Source organism: Heterocephalus glaber, unplaced genomic scaffold (genome assembly GCF_053883595.1).
Source record: "Heterocephalus glaber isolate CG9 unplaced genomic scaffold, H.glaber_assembly_v1.0 deba00001586, whole genome shotgun sequence".
NCBI lineage: Eukaryota > Metazoa > Chordata > Mammalia > Rodentia > Bathyergidae > Heterocephalus > Heterocephalus glaber.
The window spans coordinates 13,903,695-13,909,542 of record NW_028258364.1 but is presented as its reverse complement, the minus strand read 5'-3'; the positions used below and the strand labels follow the sequence as shown (position 1 = coordinate 13,909,542).

The following is a 5,848-nucleotide window of genomic DNA, read 5'->3' as shown; positions in this document are numbered from 1 at the left end:
ATGATGGAAGAATTGCATAGCCTGGACCCAGGTCAGCAGGAATTATTAGAGGCCAGGTTTACTGGAGTTGGAGTTAGTAAGGGGCCACTCAATAGTGAGTCTTCTAAACAGAGTTTGTGCAGTGTGGGATCCATGGGTGATAAAGAAGTGGAGACTCCTGAGAAAAAGCAGAATGACCAGCGAAATTGGAAAAGAAAAGCTGAACCATATGAAACTAGCTAAGGGAAAGGCACTCTTAGGGGACATAAAATTAATGATTACTTTGAACGGCGAGTAGAGCAACCCCTCTATGGTTTAGATGGCAGTGCTGTGAAGGAGGTGTTGGAGGAGCAATCTGCTCTACCAACCTTCATGTCAGTGATGCTAGCAAAACCTCGACTTGACACAGAGCAGTTAGCACAAAGGGGAGCTGGCCTCTGCTTCAGTTTCCTATCAGCTCAACAAAACAGTCCCTCTTCTACTGGATCTGGCAACACTGAGCATTCCTGTAGCTCCCAAAAGCAGATCTCCATCCAGCACAGACAGACCCAGTCTGACCTCACAATAGAAAAAATATCTGCACTAGAAATAGTAAGAATTCTGACTTAGAAAAGAAGGAAGAACAGATGATTTATTAAGAGCCAACTGTGATTTAACATGGCAAATTGACGAACAGCAAAAGATGCTAGAGAAATACAAAGAACGATTAAATAGGTGTGTCACAATGAGCAAGAAACCCTTATAGAAAAGTCCAAACAGGAGAAGATGGCATGTAGGGATAAGAGCATGCAGGACCGATTGAGATTGAGCCACTTTACTACTGTCCGACATGGGGCCTCCTCTGCTGAACAGTGGACAGATGGTTATGCTTTCCAGAATCTTATCAAGCAACAGGAAAGGATAAATTCTCAGAGGGAAGAGATAGAAAGACAACGGAAAATGTTAACCAAGCGGAAACCTCCTGCCATGGGTCAGGCCCTTCCAGCAACCAATGAGCAGAAACAGCGGAAAAGCAAGACCAATGGAGCTGAAAATGAAACACCAACGTTAGCAGAATACCACAAACAAGAAATCTTCAAACTCAGATTAGGCCATCTGAAAAAGGAGGAAGCAGAGATCCAGGCCGAGCTGGAAAGGCTAGAAAGGGTTAGAAATTTACATATCAGGGAACTAAAAAGGATGCATAATGAAGATAATTCACAATTTAAAGATCATCCAACCCTCAGTGACAGATACTTGTTGTTACATCTTTTGGGTAGAGGAGGTTTCAGTGAAGTTTACAAGGCATTTGATCTAACAGAGCAAAGATATGTAGCTGTGAAAATTCACCAGTTAAATAAAAACTGGAGAGATGAGAAGAATTACCACAAGCATGCATGTAGGGAATACCGTATTCACAAAGAATTAGATCATCCCAGAATAGTTAAGCTGTATGATTACTTTTCACTGGACACTGACTCGTTTTGTACAGTATTAGAGTACTATGAGGGAAATGATCTGGACTTCTACCTGAAACAGCACAAATCAATGTCGGAGAAAGAAGCCCGATCCATTATCATCAAGATTGTGAATGCTTTAAAGTACTTAAATGAAATAAAACCTCCCATCATACACTATGACCTCAAACCAGGTAATATTATTTTAGTAAATGGTACAGCATGTGGAGAAATAAAAATTACAGATTTTGGTCTTTCAAAGACCATGGATGATGATAGCTACAATTCAGTGGATGGTATGGAGCTAACATCACAAGGTGCTGGTACTTATTGGTATTTACCACCAGAGTGTTTTGTGGTTGGGAAAGAACCACCAAAGATCTCAAATAAAGTGGATGTCTGGTCAGTGGGTGTAATCTTCTACCAGTGTCTTTATGGAAGAAAGCCTTTTGGCCACAATCAGTCCCAGCAGGACATTTTACAAGAGAATACTATTCTTTTTTTTTTCAAACAAGAATTTTATTTATTTTTATTTTTATTTTTTGGTACCAGGGATCGAACTCCAGTCTTTGTGCTTGCAAGGCAGGCGAAGGAACCGCTGAGCTAAATCCCTGGCCCGAGAATACTATTCTTAAAGCTACTGAAGTGCAGTTCCCGCCAAAGCCTATTGTAACATCTGAAGCAAAGGCATTTATCCGGCGACGCTTGGCCTACCGAAAAGAGGACTGCATTGATGTCCAGCAGTTGGCCTGTGACCCCTCCTTGCTGCCTCACATTCAAAAGTCGGTCTCCACAAGTAGCCCTGCTGGAGCTGCTATTGCATCAACCTCTGGGGCATCCAATAACACTTCTTCAAATTGGGACCTATTCCAAGGCCACAGACTGTTCAACACATGAAGTAGACAAGTGGCATTCAGCAACAGGTTTGGAACATAGCGAATTCAAATGGATCTCATGAAACTTGTACCAGGTGCTTTTATTTTCTTGCTTTTTTTCCATCCATACAGCATGACAGGATCGATTCTCATTGAGGAGAAACCTTGGGCAGCTCTGGCCAGGCCTCATAGGAAAAGGCCCCTACCAAGGTTCCAGCGTCAACAGCCACTGTGTGTGGCTGCTCTGAGTGAGGAAAAAAATTAAAAAGAAAAACTGGTCCCATGTACTGTGAACTTGAAAACTTACAGACTCAGGGGGGTCCCTGATGGCAATGCTTCAGACGAAGAACGTGGACTTGAAAATACAGACTGGGCTAGTCCAGTGTCTATATTTAAACTTGTTCTTTTCTTTTAATAAAGTTTAGGTAACATCTCCTGAAAAGCTTGTAGCACAAAGGCTCACCTGGGCATGGTGTTTGACTTCGGAGGGAAAAAGTTGCTATTGCCCATTAAAGGCACTAGAGTTAGTGTTTTATCCCTAAATATTTTCAATTTTTAAAGATATGGAGCTTCCCTCTCCCCTTTTTTTATTTTTGAAGGAATACATTTGGTCATAAAGTGAAACCCGTCTTAGCAAGTACGTGGCAGTGTTCATTCCAATCAGATACAGCTTTCTCCTCCATCTGGTCTCCTGCTTGCAACTGCTTCCCGCATCTCAGTGGGGCAAAAAGGGGGTGGGAGTACTGAGATGTGTGGATTTTTGCCATTGGACAAAGAATGAGGTTAGAAGACTGCAGCTTGGAGTCTCTCTAGGTTTTCAACTATTTCTTCACAATTTGAACACTTGACGGTTATCCCTTGTAATTTATTTGAAGTGCTATTTTTAAAATAAAGGTTCATCTGTCCATGCAAAAAAAAAAAAAAAGAAGAAAAGAAAAGAAAGAAAACCTGTATCTGTCAGAGATTTTAGGTAGGGTATAGAGAGAGGATTCCAAGTTCAAGCTTTGGCATGTTCAGTAGGAGACGGCTGTCATAACCATGAGGAAATGCAGACTGGAAAATTCGATATAGAAGCCCGATGTTCAGACTGAATACATGTGATTTAGTACCGTAAGATCAGGAGAGATCACACTGTGAATATAAACATAAAAGTAAAATAAGGAAGAAAATCAAGGCCTGAGCCTATGCCGTAACCTTAAAATCTGTCACATTTAAACTAGTCTCTATCCTCATTATTTTCTAAAAACAAAAACATTATCTCACATCCACTATGATAGAAGAGAAAAATATGAAACTATTACCTTGATACACAAGATGCTTGTTATGGTTTGTGTTTAGATTTCCTCCCAAAGCCTCATGGAGATGAAGTGGGACTTTCTTTTTCAGAGGTAGTTGAATCTGGAATGTGTGATGCTTGGATTAAGGGCGTGATTACTAAACCACTACACATGAGTGATTAGTTTGGCACCAGCCTAATCCAGGCAGTGTGAATAATATAAAAGAGGCAGAAAGGTTCTGTTAAACTCCCCCTTATTGACTTTTTTACCTTGTGCACACCATGCGCCATGTTGTTTCTCCTCTGTGATGCTTGTTTGACATCCTAGCCCTGGAGCCAGCTGATTATGGACTGAAATCTCTACAAACTGTAAGCCAAATAAATCCCTTCCCTTTTAACTTTGGGTATCAAGTGTTTTGTCTCAGCAACAAGAGAAAAATAACTAACACAATGCTTAAGAATTATAGTCTTCTGTTTCCTATCATCTCTCTCAACATTCCTCAGTCATATCATACTTCCATCACCAACAACCTTCATATTTCTCTCCTCCATTGTGATTCTATCTTGTAATATTCTCACTAACAGTTCACTTAATGAAGTTTCATTCCTTTTTCCATTTACAAATTAACTCAACACCATTTTGTAGATTTCCTTGAACTCAGTAACTTTGTTCTTTGTTTCTTCATATTATGATACATACAAGTGATCTCTGAAAACTTGAGTGTCTATACCCTTCATTGCCCTGAGGTTTTACTAGAGACAAATTCCATATCTCATTGTAATTGGTATACTGAGCACCCAAAATAGTGCACATAATACAATACAAACAGATTGAATGAGTAAAAGAATAATTCAATAAGAAAATATTATATTATTTGGATACTTACCAGTAATCACTTTAAAAATTACACAGAAACTAGTTATAAATATATATGCTTGTTTTTGTCTAATGTTATAATAGCAAATGTCATACTTCTGTATGGTTAGTTATGTGTACATTTTTTGGAATACACTAGAAATAGAAAATATTTTGCTATCTCTCTTGGTGCATAATTGCCCAAAATTAATCTGGAATTGTGCTTATGCTGGAAGAGTTATTTGATAACAGATGTGATACATAGGGTGAAATTGATATGGTGAAGGGCATTTTTCTAAATATCAAGAATTAAAAGGAATATAGTGAAGTTCAACTAAATATAGTGATTTAATATAAAAAGAAAAAATAACATCAGTCCATGTCAAAGAAGATCTTTAATATAAAGTTGTTTTCATCTAGGCCATTTTTTAAATGACAAAGCAAAATTTATCATTTGAAAAATAATGACATAAACAATAATTTCTTTCAAACTGAGGATATTGTTTTCACATTGTTCCTGATTAACCACGCTGAGGACTATTTGAAGACACCAAAACAATTAATTCTTTTGACAAGAGCTATGAGAATTATAAAGTATTTGACAATGCATTCTGATACATTCAAAATTGTAGGAGGATCTAATAGTGTTGCAAGGACTTAAATAGAGTTATATCCTTTTGTAACATTTTTATGTGCCATGTCCTACAAACACAAAGAACAATTTACTGATAAAAGTGTCAGTGATATATTAGTCCCAATGACCACCACCACTTTTCAGTATTATTTTCTTGTTCTCCTTTTTGAGAAAAATGCTCTAGTTTTTGATTCAACTTTATTATGCTGCAAAAAATCAATGTTTGATGACTTCAAAAAAGTGCAAATATTGACTGATTATTTTCCATAAGTCTTAGGCAGATCTTTACTCACTACTTCCCTCCTTCTTTTCCTTCAGTCCTTCCTTCTTTCCTTCCATCACACATTCCATCAATTGCATACTAACATAAAATTTTGAATGTTGTTGAGTGTATAAACAAAATGAATGGCACAGTCCTGCCTTGGTGAGGTTATGCTGTAGATAAGTCATAAAAATAGAAATAGTAAAATAAGACAAAAAGTATATAGTTAACTATATAATGAGGGCCACAAGACAAATAGATTTAAACTACTACCAATTTTGGTGAATAAAGAGATCAATGTAGGATTAAATATCCAGGAAAATCTAAATGGTAGATGACAAAAATATAAAAGTTCTTGAATATTAATTTTTAGAGTTCCTGAATGTAGAGATAGCAAAACATACTACAGGAATGTTGGAAAGGGCATGTTTAAGTAGGTTGAATTTCAAAGTACAGCTGAATTTAGGATTAACTGCAGAAGTATTTACTGAAATTCATTATTCCACAGCAATAATGCAAGTATAAAGTGA

At 37.5% G+C, this 5,848-nt stretch overlaps 1 pseudogene; it reads left to right on the top strand.

Annotated features, from left to right (window-relative positions):
• Positions 1-2,312, top strand: LOC101696535 (serine/threonine-protein kinase tousled-like 2 pseudogene; annotated as a pseudogene).
• Positions 2,313-5,848: the final 3,536 nt, after the last annotated feature.